General features: G+C 49.8%; 1 long non-coding RNA gene across 1 annotated transcript in view; it reads right to left on the minus strand.

The window, feature by feature from the left end:
• LOC149436279 (uncharacterized) overlaps positions 1–15,488 on the minus strand; it is a 23,406-nt gene extending 7,918 nt beyond the window's left edge. Inside the window, exons 1-3 of the long non-coding RNA XR_016308319.1 lie at positions 15,194–15,488; positions 5,178–5,226; positions 3,339–3,431 (exon numbers count right to left, since the gene is read on the minus strand). This is a non-coding gene — a long non-coding RNA (uncharacterized LOC149436279). The remainder of the gene's footprint in view (positions 1–3,338; positions 3,432–5,177; positions 5,227–15,193) is intronic.
• Between the last annotated feature and the right edge of the window lie 328 nt (positions 15,489–15,816).

Raw genomic sequence — 15,816 nt, forward strand, 5'->3', positions numbered from 1 at the left:
AGATTGCGTAATGTGATCGATTATTCTGCTGTTCATTTTAATCATCTAGAACAGGGTTTCTCTAGCTTTTTTCAGTCAAGGCACATTCTAAAATCGTGGACAGTCCCGAGGCACCCTTTAAAATGATGGACAGTCTCGAGGCACCCTTTAAAACGATGGACAGTCCCGAGGCACCCTTTAAAACGATGGACAGTCCCGAGGCACCCTTTAAAATTATGGACAGTCCCGAGGCACCCTTTAAAATTATGGACAGTCCCGAGGCACCCTTTAAAATTATGGACAGTCCCGAGGCACCCTTTAAAATTATGGACAGTCCCGAGGCACCCTTTAAAATTATGGACAGTCCCGAGGCACCCTTTAAAATGATGGACAGTCCCGAGGCACCCTTTAAAATGATGGACAGTCCCGAGGCACCCTTTAAAATGATGGACAGTCCCGAGGCACCCTTTAAAATGATGGACAGTCCCGAGGCACCCTTTAAAATTATGGACAGTCCCGAGGCACCCTTTAAAATTATGGACAGTCCCGAGGCACCCTTTAAAATTATGGACAGTCCCGAGGCACCCTTTAAAATTATGGACAGTCCCGAGGCACCCTTTAAATTATGGACAGTCCCGAGGCACCCTTTAAAATGATGGACAGTCCCGAGGCACCCTTTAAAATTATGGACAGTCCCGAGGCACCCTTTAAAATTATGGACAGTCCCGAGGCACCCTTTAAAATTATGGACAGTCCCGAGGCACCCTTTAAAATTATGGACAGTCCCGAGGCACCCTTTAAAATTATGGACAGTCTCGAGGCACCCTTTAAATTATGGACAGTCCCGAGGCACCCTTTAAATTATGGACAGTCCCGAGGCACCCTTTCAATTATGGACAGTCCCGAGGCACCCTTTCAATTATGGACAGTCCCGAGGCACCCTTTAAAACGATGGACAGTCCCGAGGCACCCTTTAAAGCGATGGACAGTCCCGAGGCACCCTTTAAAATGATGGACAATCTTGAGGCACCCTTTAAAATAATGGACAGTCCCGGGGCACCCTTTAAAATGACGGACAGTCCCGAGGCACCCTTTAAAATTATGGACAGTCCTGAGGCTTAGTTACTGCCAGAAGGACTCTCACAGGAAATCCCCAAAGGTTCATTCACATTAGAAGCTGAGAGGCAGTAAAACCTTGAGGCTGAGCTGTGTTTTTACTGAACCGCTCCCCCTTTAGCTGCTTCAGCCACGGTGCTTCACTTCCGCAGGAATTATACACCATCACACGCCCACTGAGTGCGACCTATTCAAGTGAATGGGGCCGCTCTGCAAACGTTCAGCGCTGTATGCAGTTGTGCAGCGCGCCAATCCAGGATTTAGGGGGGGTGGTAAAGAAGGCAGAGAGGAGACAATACAACCTCTTCCTCGCCGCCTGTCAAACGCTCTCTGAAGAGCACTCAGCAAAGCAAGTGTGAACGAGCCCTAATGGCGACAAAGGTTTTGTGGATGGCACATACGAAGGGGGAAGGGTTTTGGGTTACCGGCTGCCTGACGATTGGCTCTCTTCACACAGAGGATAAAGTAAATACAACCCCGATAAAAAGAAAAAGAACAAAGGGTGAGAAAGCAAAGATAAAGACTCCCCAGGCGAAGTTATTGCAGCTTCAGGGAATGGGAGTCTCATACAGCAAGGTAATACATCCTAAAAGCCTAAAATATATACGCATATAAAAAAAAACAAAAAAACAGAGGTATAGTTACATGTCACAAAAAAGGATTACAGGAGAATTACGCCGATTCTAAATGACATCACCAATGTGCCGTATGATTGCTCAGATCCTTTGTATAGTTACATTGTAAATCCCACAGCAATTTTATTCCAAGTCTAAGTGTATGTCAAGGCAAAAAAAAAATAAAAACAGCAAAAAAAACCCCCAAAAACCCCACGTGGTACATCTTTATATTACACGCACATTTCCATGTTGTATTTGTTGAACCTTTCTGAAACAAGGAGCCGGCCCTTTAACCAGCTCGGCTCTACGGCAAATGTTTTCATTTTAATTATGTAATCATTTTCATTTTTGTTATTAAAATGCCTTAAACCACCCAGAACATCATATTTCCTGAAGGCAGAGGGCCCTGTAGAATAAAAAGATGATAGCTGCAAATTTTTAATGTCGCATATTTGCGCAACTGTTTATTAAATGCAAATTTTCAGGGAAAAAAAATATAATCATGTTAATTTTAGTGCAAAAGCAAACTATAACAACCATTTTTAATTGCAAAATATAAAAGATGAGTTTGCGTCAAGTAAATAGATACCAAACATGCCGAGTTTGCGTCAAGTAAATAGATACCAAATATGGCAAGTCTTAAACATTGCATGCGCCTGTGACATCGTAAAAAACAACGGCGCCCAAAAATCTCCATAGGAGACCATTTAAAAGCCTTTACAGTTCATCAGTTTACAGCAGTGGTCTCCAAACTGCAGCCCGGGGCCAGATGTGGCCCTTTGCTTGCCTTTATCTAGCCCTCGGGGCAATATTTCTCCCACTTATATGAGGAACTATTCCTTCCACTCACACCAACAATTGGCCATAACTACTACCACTGACACCAATGATGGAGCATTATTCTATTCACCATTTCATCCACTGACACCAACAGTGGGGCACTTTTATCCCCAATGACACCAACAACAGGGCACGATTCCTCTCGCTGACACCAATGATGGGGCACTATTCCTCTCACTGACACCAATGATGGGGCACTATTCCTCCCACTGACACCAATGATGGGGCACTATTCCTCCCACTGACACCAATGATGGGGCACTATTCCTCTCACTGACACCAATGATGAAGCACTATTCCTCCCCCTGACACCAATGATGGGGCACTATTCCACCCACTGATACCAATGATGGGGCACTATTCCTCCCACTGACACCAATGATGGGGCACTATTCCTCCCACTGACACCAATGATGGGGCACTATTCCTCCCACTGACACCAATGATGGGGCACTATTCCTCCCACTCACACCAATTGGCCATAATAATTGCCACTGACACCAATACAAGGAACTATTCCTCCTACTGACGCCAACAAGCGGAGAGCGCAGAGGGCGCGGGGCTAGCAGGGGGCCCGGGGCGAGCAGGGGGCCCGGGGCGAGCAGGGGGCCCGGGGCGAGCAGGGGGCCCGGGGCGAGCAGGGGGCCCGGGGCGAGCAGGGGGCCCGGGGCGAGCAGGGGGCCCGGGGCGTGCAGAGGGCACGGGGCGTGCATGGGGCGAGCAGAGGGCACGGGGCGAGCAGAGGGCACATTTAAATTCATAGATGGACATAATTGAAGTATTTACCTCACCTGCTGGGCTCCGTTCCCGCTCTCTGCCGCTCTTCCGGAAACGTCCGATGTTTCTACGCCATAATGAAATCTTGATTTTCTGAAAAACCTGCAGGAAGTGAGACAAGTGTTGATCAGCACCACTCCGCTGTGAGCTTACTGTCCAGCTTTGAGTGAAATGTTTGGGCGAGGCGGGGCACTGCTGTTCAGTGGGGGACACTTTTCTATAGAGTGACCGGGTAGCTGTCCTCCCTCATCAGCATATTACTGAAATTGAAAAAAAAAAAAATTCTGTTCTCATTCCATATCTTGCTTCAGGCCAAGTGACACGATCACTTGGTCTCTGTGCTACTCTATGCAATGCAGGCAGATCATGGCTGGTGGGAGGGGCTGGCAGGGTGCTTTACACAGCTTCCTGAAAACATCACACCTCATTACTCCACTTAAGAGTCCTCAGCCCCGATGTAAGCAGGGGTATGATTCTTGGGAAGAGTTATGCAAATATCAAAAAGGCTTGATGGGTGGGTGTCAGTCTGGAGGAGACGGTGTTCCAAGTCAGGCTGCAGACCACCCTAAGTAACCCCCCCACATGGGATGTTGCACCGCCATGATTGACAGAACTGAAATCCAATGAATGAAGGGGGCAGACCAGGGACAGTCAGGCTGGGGAGGATATGATGCTGGGCGTCCTCAGGAAATGAGGCGGAGCTCTGACTTGCTGCAGCTTCTAATGAACATTGTGAGAAGCTCACAGTGTGCGGTGAGATCAGAGGAATCCATTTCAGTCCAGGAGAGGAGCCGGTACACCTGTGCAAGACTGGAGGGGAGGAGCCGGTACACCTGTGCAAGACTGGAGGGGAGGAGCCGGTACACCTGTGCAAGACTGGAGGGGAGGAGCCGGTACACCTGTGCAAGACTGAAGGGGAGGAGCTGGTACACCTGTGCAAGACTGAAGGGGAGGAGCCGGTACACCTGTGCAACAATGAAGGGGAGGAGCCGGTACACCTGTGCAACAATGAAGGGGAGGAGCCGGTACACCTGTGCAACAATGAAGGGGAGGAGCCGGTACACCTGTGCAACAATGAAGGGGAGGAGCCGGTACACCTGTGCAACAATGAAGGGGAGGAGCCGGTACACCTGTGCAACAATGAAGGGGAGGAGCCGGTACACCTGTGCAACAATGAAGGGGAGGAGCCGGTACACCTGTGCAACAATGAAGGGGAGGAGCCGGTACACCTGTGCAACAATGAAGGGGAGGAGCCGGTACACCTGTGCAACAATGAAGGGGAGGAGCCGGTACACCTGTGCAACAATGGAGGGGAGGAGCCGGTACACCTGTGCAAGACTGGAGGGGAGGAACCGGTACACCGATGCAAGACTGAAGGGGAGGAGCCGGTACACCTGTGCAACAATGAAGGGGAGGAGCCGGTACACCTGTGCAACAATGGAGGGGAGGAGCCGGTACACCTGTGCAACAATGGAGGGGAGGAGCCGGTACACCTGTGCAACAATGGAGGGGAGGAGCCGGTACACCTGTGCAAGACTGGAGGGGAGGAACCGGTACACCGGTGCAAGACTGAAGGGGAGGAGCCGGTACACCTGTGCAACAATGAAGGGGAGGAGCCGGTACACCTGTGCAACAATGAAGGGGAGGAGCCGGTACACCTGTGCAACAATGAAGGGGAGGAGCTGGTACACCGGTGCAACAATGAAGGGGAGGAGTCTGTACACCTGTGCAACAATGAAGGGGAGGAGTCGGTACACCTGTGCAACAATGAAGGGGAGGCTGGAGGGAGGATTTAAGCACTTTAATATAATTTGACCTTCTGATGTTGCAGGACGATCGTTTACTCACTTTCATGCCTCTCTCCTATATGGCCGCTCAGGTCAGAGATGCTGAACATCTGCAAAGAAAAGAAAACAGTCAGCTTCAGGAATCTGCTCTCCCACAGGACACACAACATGGAAATGCAATTATTTAATACATATAAACTGCTACATCCCTTTTCTCATCAGCAGTATATAGCAGTCTTGTGACTTCTATCAGTGTCCAGCAAAGCAATGGTTAAAGCTTGTAGGAGGAGTTTTCTTTCTACTCTAGGAGGATGCAGAACCCCTGACCTCTGTCTGGACAGTGCTGATCACATGCACTCTCCCAAGCAAAAAAAAAAAAAAACACCTTGTGCAAGCATGTGCAGAATGGCTACGGTTCAGTCTGTCTTATCGGGAGATAAGACGTGGACATTAGAACAAGAAGAGGAACAGAGAAGACAGGATCAAATGGCCTTTTTACACAATGCAGAGGATTAACCCCTTAGGTCCCACAGTGAGTATAACCAGCATGCTTTGCTGCACCTACAGACTGTACTGCTGGGGGGTTAGGAACACTAACTTTTTCAGTGTCGTGGTGACCAATTCAAGGGATCTGTCCAGCTCTGCAGTCAAGTATTATATAAACAATATTCCAAGCTTGTCCTCTTTTGAAGGCGGCCATCGGCAACGAATGATTTCTCTGCAGCCCAAAGAGCCCCCCATACAGGACCATCGGCAACGAATGATTTCTCTGCAGCCCAAAGAGCCCCCCATACAGGACAATCCGAGCCAAAAACCAGACAAGCAGGCGCTGACCTCTGCTGGCAATGATGTGGAACTGCACACAAAATCTTCCTGACCAAACAGAATATTTCACCGTTGCTGTAATCTTTTATTTGAAGCCAATATCATAAATATTCTAAATGTATTTGAAAGCTTCTGTTTAAAAATAGTCAATATTTATGGGGACTTTACAAGAATAAAAAAAACAAAATCATTACAACTTAGAAGAAAACCGCAGCGATTGCAATTGTGTCCGGACTGGATACATCCCCACACAGATGAAATACAAAAATGGAAACGTTATCGATTGTTTTAAGTAAAAGCAAATTCTGAGTTACTGACAAATGCAACTCAACATCATTTTGCTCAGATAAATTCCATAGTAAAAAAAAAAGAAAAAGTAAAAAAAGAAAAAAGAAAAAAAAATCCCAGCGCACGCCTACTGAGCTCTAGTGGCTGCGCTGCTGCTCAATCGGTCACCCACTCTGTCCACCACACACAGCGGATGACCAATCCTTGTATCAGGCTGGCCCGGTAAAAAAAAAAAAATCTCTTACCTAGAGTCATTTTGGAAACACTGTACTGGTCACAGTAAGTAAAAAAAAAAAAAAAAAAAAAAAATTTTAAAATTAACATAAATTACAAAAATATATATTTTTTTACAAATTAATTAAATGTTTTTATTTATTTTTACATACGGTCATCAATCAGTGTCCCTGATCACCGCCACACCAGTCATATGTTGACGCTGCACTGCTCTGATGACAGCATGTTAACATCCCTTGGGGGCGTTTTTTTGCACCGACTTCGCTAGGGGGGCGCATTTTTGCACCGACTTCGCTAGGGGGGCGCGTTTTTGTACCGACTTCGCTAGGGGGGCGCGTTTTTGTACCAAAGTCAAACGGGACGCGATTTTGTACCAAAGTCAAACGGGACGCGGTTTTGCACCAAAGTCAAACGGGACGCGGTTTTGCACCAAAGTCAAACGGGACGCGGTTTTGCACCAAAGTCAAACGGGACGCGGTTTTGCACCAAAGTCAAACGGGATGCGGTTTTGCACAAAAGTCAAACGGGACGAGGTTTTGCACCAAAGTCAAACGGGACGCGGTTTTGCACCAAAGTCAAACGGGACGCGGTTTTGCACCAAAGTCAAACGGGACGCGGTTTTGCACCAAAGTCAAACGGGACGCGGTTTTGCACCAAAGTCAAACGGGACGCGGTTTTGCACCAAAGTCAAACGGGACGCGGTTTTGCACCAAAGTCAAACGGGACGCGGTTTTGCACCAAAGTCAAACGGGACGCGGTTTTGCACCAAAGTCAAACGGGACGCGGTTTTGCACCAAAGTCAAACGGGACGCGGTTTTGCACCAAAGTCAAACGGGACGCGGTTTTGCACCGAAGTCTATCATCGGAAGCTGGAAATCACTGTAATAGGCACCGCTACTACAGTGATCGCCACTAGCCACATGCAACAGCTCATTCACACAGGCAAAGCACAGCGTATGCCGGCACTATGTTTCCCCCGTATGGGGATGCACATGTGTTCCATGCAGCCAGTCCCATTCATGTCAGTTGGGATGCAGCAGCTGCACAGACATAGCTGCTGCTTCCAATTTAGCATCCATGCAGTCAGTGTGCATTCAGGGTGCTGCGGCATTCCAAATGAAATGAATGGGACAGCCTGTGCACCCGGGAATCCCTGTGCGGGTAAACTAGGCCCTCGCACAAGGCTAGATTCACACCACTGCGTGCTGCATTTGATGCGTTTTTCTGGTGTGTTTTGCATTTTTGAACACGTTTAACACGTTTCACCATGTTTTTGATGTGCTTTGTGATTTGTTTTGCGGATAGTAAAGTGTTGACTTGGATGGGCCTGGGGTGAGACTCTGGATGGGTGAGACTCTGGATGGGTGAGACTCTGGATGGGTGAGACTCTGGATGGGTGAGACTCTGGATGGGTGAGACTCTGGATGGGTGAGACGCTGGATGGGTGAGACGCTGGATGGGTGAGACGCTGGATGGGTGAGACGCTGGATGGGTGAGACGCTGGATGGGTGAGACGCTGGATGGGTGAGACGCTGGATGGGTGAGACGCTGGATGGGTGAGACGCTGGATGGGTGAGACGCTGGATGGGTGAGACGCTGGATGGGTGAGACGCTGGATGGGTGAGACGCTGGATGGGTGAGACGCTGGATGGGTGAGACGCTGGATGGGTGAGACGCTGGATGGGTGAGACGCTGGATGGGTGAGACGCTGGATGGGTGAGACGCTGGATGGGTGAGACGCTGGATGGGTGAGACGCTGGATGGGTGAGACGCTGGATGGGTGAGACGCTGGATGGGTGAGACGCTGGATGGGTGAGACGCTGGATGGGTGAGACGCTGGATGGGTGAGACGCTGGATGGGTGAGACGCTGGATGGGTGAGACTCTGGATGGGTGAGACTCTGGATGGGTGAGACTCTGGATGGGTGAGACGCTGGATGGGTGAGACGCTGGATGGGTGAGACGCTGGATGGGTGAGACGCTGGATGGGTGAGACGCTGGATGGGTGAGACGCTGGATGGGTGAGACGCTGGATGGGTGAGACTTGGATGTGACTTGAGTGCCAAAGAGTGTAAAGTTGCATCAAAGTCACACCATCATAAGTCGCATTGAAGTGGCATCAGCCCCTGTTCACACCAATGCGATTAGTCAGTTCAAAAACCGCATGACCAATCACACCCTTTTTGTGCCTATGGAACCATTCAAATTGGTGACACTCAGAAATTTTGTAAAATGGTTCAATATTTTTGGCGATTTCCTATGCGACTTGCAAAGACATGTGCGCAGGAATTCGCACAGATGTCAGGCAAGCCGAACATAAAATCGCACTGACCGCCGACTTTGAAGTCGTGCTAATTCTAGTGAAGTAGATCGATTTCAAAGCCGCATTCAGTGTGAGGCTCAAAGTGGCATCAAAGTCAATACTTTCTTATTGGCAAACAAAAAACGCAAACGCATCACAAATGCAAAGCATGCGTCCCCGCCCCGGGGTGAGTGTACATTTGGGAAGTGTGCATGGATTACAGCCCAGGTGAGGCCGGTCCTCTTCTGGGGAATAGTACAGTCAGTCACACATCTAGGTCACACTTCCCATACAGATCTGCGGGAATACACGGATCTGGACGGCGGGGTAAGGAAACGCTCACACGCTCCCTATCGCTGAAATGTTCTGGAAAATCCAAGGGCACTTTCTGCGGCACGACACGCACAGCTAACAACAAGGGACAGAACTAGCACACCTCCGGGCTACTCACATGATGCATATTGTATGTCATACTCATCCCCCCGATCATTATGGAAGGAGAACGCCGGTCATGTGTAACCGCGCTCATCTGGATATCGATTCTCGGCTGCGACCAGAATTAAAACCTCAAATCTGATCCCATTCTTCCGGGATTGCGAGGGATTTAGGGGAACCGCCTCTCATTTCATGGGATTCCATTATAAAAGGTCAATGGAACCATCCTGAGTCCTGGCACCTCTAGGTGTGAATAAAGGGGACCTATGAGCCTGGAGAAGAAAAGAGGATAACAGGTGAAGGGCGCCCCCTAGGGCTGGTGAATATGGGGCTGTTCCCCTCCTTAGGGGACACACAGCCAGGCACACAGCATTTTCGGCAATCTTCCTCTGGTTCAAGAATCATCCTAGGGTTTTCTTTTTGTTTTTATTGGAGAAGGGAGAGGAAGAATGGTATAACCCGGAACTGGAACTACTTCAATACCGGGAACTTACACCCCCATCCTGCCCAGGTCAGTTTTCAGTCGTACTGACGCGGTCATGCAACACTGTACCCGGTCATGCAACACTGTACCCGAATGACATTTTTAGCATCCTCTTTGGAGACAGTTCACTTTTGTTGCGTCTTTTTTGGTTTGGCAAATAAATGAAAATAAGACCAAAAAATTGGGGGGGGGGTCGTTTTCTTAGTTCCGGTTATAAAATTTTGCAATTAGTAATTTTTCTTTTTCACTGATGGGCACTGGTGAGGCTGCACTGACAAGCATTCACTGACAAGGCTGCTCTGATGGGCACTGGTGAGGCTGCACTGATGGGCACTGGCAAGGCGGCACTGACAAGCATGCACTGACGAGGCTGCTCTGACGGGCACTGACAAGCATGCACTGACGAGGCTGCTCTGATGGGCACTGGCAAGGCGGCACTGACGAGGCTGCACTGATAGGCACTGGCAAGGCGGCACTAACAAGGGTGCACTGATGGGCACTGGCAAGGCGGCACTGACGAGGCTGCTCTGATGGGCACTGGCAAGGAGGCACTGACGAGGCTGCACTGATAGGCACTGGCAAGGCGGCACTGATGGGCACTGGCAAGGTGGCACTGATGAGGCTGCTCTGATGGGCAGTGGCAAGGCGGCACTGATGGGCACTGGCGAGGAGGCACCAATGAGGCAGCACCAATGAGCATTAACTGGGCTGCACAGATGATCAGTGCCCTGTCAGCCTTGCTGATTATCAGCTCTCCTTCCCTCACACACTGACAGCGGTGAGGAAAGGAAATGCCAATAACCAAACATTTTGTTTACATGTGATCAGCTGTGATCGGCCCTTCACCTCGACCTGCGATCGGCCCTTCACCCCGACCTGCGATCGGCCCTTCACCCCGACCTGCGATCGGCCCTTCACCCCGACCTGCGATCGGCCCTTCACCCCGACCTGCGATCGGCCCTTCACCCCGACCTGCGATCGGCCCTTCACCCCGACCTGCGATCGGCCCTTCACCCCGACCTGCGATCGGCCCTTCACCCCGACCTGCGATCGGCCCTTCACCCCGACCTGCGATCGGCCCTTCACCCCGACCTGCGACCGGCCCTTCACCCCGACCTGCGACCGGCCCTTCACCTCGACCTGCGACCGGCCCTTCACCCCGACCTGCGACCGGCCCTTCACCCCGACCTGCGACCGGCCCTTCACCCCGACCTGCGATCGGCCCTTCACCTCGACCTGCGATCGGCCCTTCACCTCGACCTGCGATCGGCCCTTCACCTCGACCTGCGATCGGCCCTTCACCTCGACCTGCGATCGGCCCTTCACCTCGACCTGCGATCGGCCCTTCACCCCGACCTGCGATCGGCCCTTCACCTCGACCTGCGATTGGCGGTGTACAAAAGGACGCAGCGGTCACAGACCGTGTCCCAGGAGACGCGTGACAGGATCATTTCGAGAGGACGTCCATGGAAGCCCTCCCAGGACGAGAGCGCCGCGCTGTAGCCATCTTTCTGTGGCCTGGGACTGAGGAGGTTAAGAACATGAGAATGGCTAAACATACGGCTGATCTGCACAACTCCCGGCTGTATTCCGCAACTGCCCGGCTTGCACGGAGCCACCTCCGGCCGCACTCTCCCAGCAACGTCTCAAAGAACCTCCAGCTGCCTGTGACCTGTACTTCACTTATGGTCCCAAGTATCTCATTGCCACCCTTGCAGCACTGGGGTCCTGTACTCACTCAGCCCACCAGGATCATCAATGGTCTCATGCCGATATCCCTTCAGGCTCTCCCTAGTGATGGAGATGTAGACTCACACTTGGACTCTCCCCCACAGCTTCCCACCATCTCTATCCTGGGAGTCTCTCTCCTGAACCTCTGGATTCTTGGGAAGGCCCCCCCAGTATACCCTAGCTACAACTTCAGTGTCCTCAGGCTGGCTTCCTTCCATGGCTTTCACCCAGGGGGAGCAAAGCCCCTCAACAGGGGTCTTCGTCAGCACGCTGTTGCTCCGGCTTCAGGACATTTATGAGCTTTTCCCCACCTTCTGGGCACCCCCCCCCCCCAGGGATAGGCTGAATTCCTATAAATATTCAGACTGCAGCCTCTGCCCTCCCACCATGTCCTAGAAATCTCTAGAATACAGGGGAAAGTAGCAGAGCAGCAGCCGGAGAAATCCTGAGCAGCCCCAATTCATCAGCCCCCCCGTGCCCCTGATTACAGTGCAGCTAAATGTGGCCCAGCAGCCTACGCCAACTAGCAGGGTGCCACGCAAGGGCTCCCCGATGGTCCTGGAGCTTACACCTTTAAAAACAAGTCACCAATGGCAGCTTCCAGATCGCTATCCAGGGCAAAGGGACAGGTTCTCTTCAAAGCTGACCCCCTGATCGAGTTTTACTCACATACCCCCACTGATTCTTCCTCCATTATAGTTGCCCCTGGCTGGTCGGTTGAGGCTGGAACTCACAGGGAGCAATAAAGTCCCCCCAAAATCATATGGGTGCGGAGCCCCACCTAGGCTGGTCACCTACCCCCCCCTCCCCATTACCAGAAGTGCCGGGTATTTTGTGGCACCTGTGAGGGAAGAAACAGCAGCAGGGGAGCGCTGAAAAGGTAAGTATGGGGGGGGGGGGGTGTTTTGGGGTTGGTGAAGAAGATTTAGTTACCTGATCCTCCCCACAGGTAGACCAGTCCCTGCCGCTACACCTCTCCAAAGCTCCAGCAGTCTAATGTCCTGACATCAAAACCAATACGGGGGCCATAGCCCTGCACTGGGCGTGATGACACCATGGGACAGTCCACCACTGAAGCATGGGGGAGCACCATCTGCCAGGGATCAGAGGTACAGGTAAGTAAAATGGCTTCTCCTGTCCACCTGACCAAACAAGCTATTAACCCTTGCAGGGCAGCCCTACTGCAGGCTTTAAAAGCTGAACTGCAGACACAAAACATTCATACAAAATATATCCCTCAATAATCACAAAAGGATATATATATATACACACACACACACATATATATACATATATACACACACACACATATATATACATATATACACACACACACACACACACATATACACACACACACACACACACATATATATATATATATACAGTGGGGATGGAAAGTTTGGGCAGCCCAGCTAAAACTTTGTATTAATGTGCATAAAGAAGCCAAGGAAAGATGGAAAAATCTCCAAAAGGCATCAAATTACAGATTAGACATTCTTATAATATGTCAACAAAAGTTAGATTTTATTTCCATCATTTACACTTTCAAAATAACAGAAAACAAAAAAATGGCGTCTGCAAAAGTTTGGGCCCCCCCCTGCAGAATTTATAGCATGCACTGCCCCCTTTGCCAAGCTGAGACCTGCCAGTGTCATGGATTGTTCTCAATCATCGTCTGGGAAGACCAGGTGATGTCAATCTCAAAGGTTTTAAATGCCCAGACTCATCTGACCTTGCCCCAACAATCAGCACCATGGGTTCTTCTAAGCAGTTGTCTAGAAAACTGAAACTGAAAATAGTTGACGCTCACAAAGCTGCAGAAGGCTATAAGAAGATATCAAAGCGTTTTCAGATGTCAATATCCTCTGTTCGGAATGTAATTAAGAAATTGCAGTCATCAGGAACAGTGGAAGTTAAAGCAAGATCTGGAAGACCAAGAAAAATATCAGACAGAACAGCTCGCAGGATTGTGAGAAAAACAATTCAAAACCCACGTTTGACTGCACGATCCCTCCAGAAAGATCTGGCAGACACTGGAGTTGTGGTCACTATTCCACTATAAAGAGATACTTGTACAAATATGGTCTTCATGGAAGAGTCATCAGAAGAAAACCTCTTCTACGTCCTCACCACAAAAATCATTGTTTGAACTTTGCAAATGAACATATAGACAAGCCTGATGCATTTTGGAAACAAGTTCTGTGGACCGATGAGGTTAAAATTGAACTTTTTGGCCGGAATGAGCAAAGGTACGTTTGGAGAAGAAGGGGCACAGAATTGAATGAAAAGAACCTCTGTCCAACTGTGAAGCATGGGGTTGGATCAATCATGCTTTGGGGTTGTGTTGCAGCCAGTGGCACAGGGAACATCTCACGAGTAGAAGGAAAAATGGATTCAATAAAATTTCAGCAAATTTTGGATGGTAACTTGATGCCATCTGTGAAAAAGCTGAAGGTAAAGAGAGGATGGCTTCTACAAATGGATAATGATCCTAAACACACCTCGAAATCCACGGGGGATTACATCAAGAGGCGTAAACTGAAGGTTTTGCCATGGCCTTCACAATCTCCTGACCTCAACATCATTGAAAATCTATGGATAGACCTTAAAAGAGCCGTGCGTGACAGACAGCCCAGAAATCTCAAAGAACTGGAAGACTTTTGTAAGGAAGAATGGGCAAAGATACCTCAAACAAGAATTGAAAGACTCTTGGCTGGCTACAAAAAGTGTTTACAAGCTGTGATACTTGCCAAAGGGGGCAGTACAAGATATTAACTCTGCAGGGGGGGCCCAAACTTTTGCAGACGCCATTTTTTTGTTTTCTGTTATTTTGAAAGTGTAAATGAAGGAAATAAAATCTAACTTTTGTTGACATATTATAAGAATGTCTAATCTGTAATTTGATGCCTTTTGGAGATTTTTCCATCTTTCCTTGGCTTCTTTATGCACATTAATACACATTTTTAGCTGGGGTGCCCAAACTTTCCATCCCCACTGTATATATATATATATACACACACACACATATATATATATATATAGTACAGTCCCTGCACTACAATCTAAGGTCCCTAACCCTCAAGGGGCGTACAATCTAAGGTCCCCAACCCTCAAGGGGCGTACAATCTAAGATCCCCAACCCTCAAGGGGCGTACAATCTAAGGTCCCCAACCCTCAAGGGGCGTACAATCTAAGGTCCCCAACTCCCATTCATACATACACATACTAGGGATGATTTAGACAGGAGCCAATTCATCTACCAGCATGTCTTTGGAGTGTGGGAGGAAACCGGAGTACCCGGAGGAAACCCACACAGGCACAGGGAGAACATGCAAACTCCAGGCAGGTGGTGCCATGGTTGGGATTCGAACCAACGACCCGAGTACTGCCAGGCGGAAGTGCTAACCATTCAGCCGCTGTGCTGCCTATTTTCCGCGATCTTGTCGCTTGCAACTTCTTGCAACAGATAGTGTGACGCGGCCTTTGGAATAACTTGCACCGAAAGCAGAAGCATTTTGCATCCCCATAAACAGGAAGGAAGGTTTGCATATGCAATCATCAGACAGATACCCCCCCCAGGTACAGAAACAAGGTTCCCCATACATCAGATGACTTACATCACGCAGATCGATAAACTTTAACCCCCCCCTCCTCCCCCCGTAGATTCCCTTTAAACTGCACAGAGATTGCCAATCCGAACACACGAGGCCCGCCAACGATCCGATGCCCCCCCCCCCTGCGCGGCTCTGGAATATCTAGGAAAGCAATATACCCACCAATACATCCAGAAATAGATCCACTGCAATCATGCATCACTGTAAAGGAAGATGACCTCTTTCCTCCCACGCCGAGCCGCCAGCGAGCCGCCAGACACGCGGATTAACCAGTCGCTGGATAACAAGACAATTATTGTGGAGGGAAAACTGCTTCTCCAGGCAGCAGCCCGGCTTTGGGGCGCAGTCAGCAGGAGAGGATCCTGGCAGGAATGTGGAGGATGCTGCAGGCCGGAGCTTCGCCGAGGAGGCGGCAGGGATGCGTGGCTGCGACAGAGGCAGCATCAGCACCCGAGAGGATGTGGGAGAACAGAGCGAGTGGGAGAAATTCCAGCGAGAGAGGGAAAAAAAAAAAAAAAGACGTAACAGAGAAGCGGCGAGCAGGATGATAGACGAGAGGAACGCACAAAACGCACAAACTGCATGGCGGCTGTGACCCCAACGCACTGCTATACTAGCGGGCATCGCGGATTCAAAGCCAGAGCGCAGGAAAAGTCAGGGCAGCAACCAATCAGATCTCATTCTACGGCCTGGACCAGGAAAAATGAAAGCGGGGATTTCATCGCTGGACACAAAGTTTGTAACCTTTTGCTTTCACGCTGCTACGGCTTCTGGCGCGACTTGCA

The sequence above is a fragment of the Staurois parvus genome, unplaced genomic scaffold (genome assembly GCF_062004578.1).
Source record: "Staurois parvus isolate SC_StPar_1 unplaced genomic scaffold, SC_StPar_1.0 ptg001382l, whole genome shotgun sequence".
NCBI classification, from domain to species: Eukaryota; Metazoa; Chordata; class Amphibia; order Anura; family Ranidae; genus Staurois; species Staurois parvus.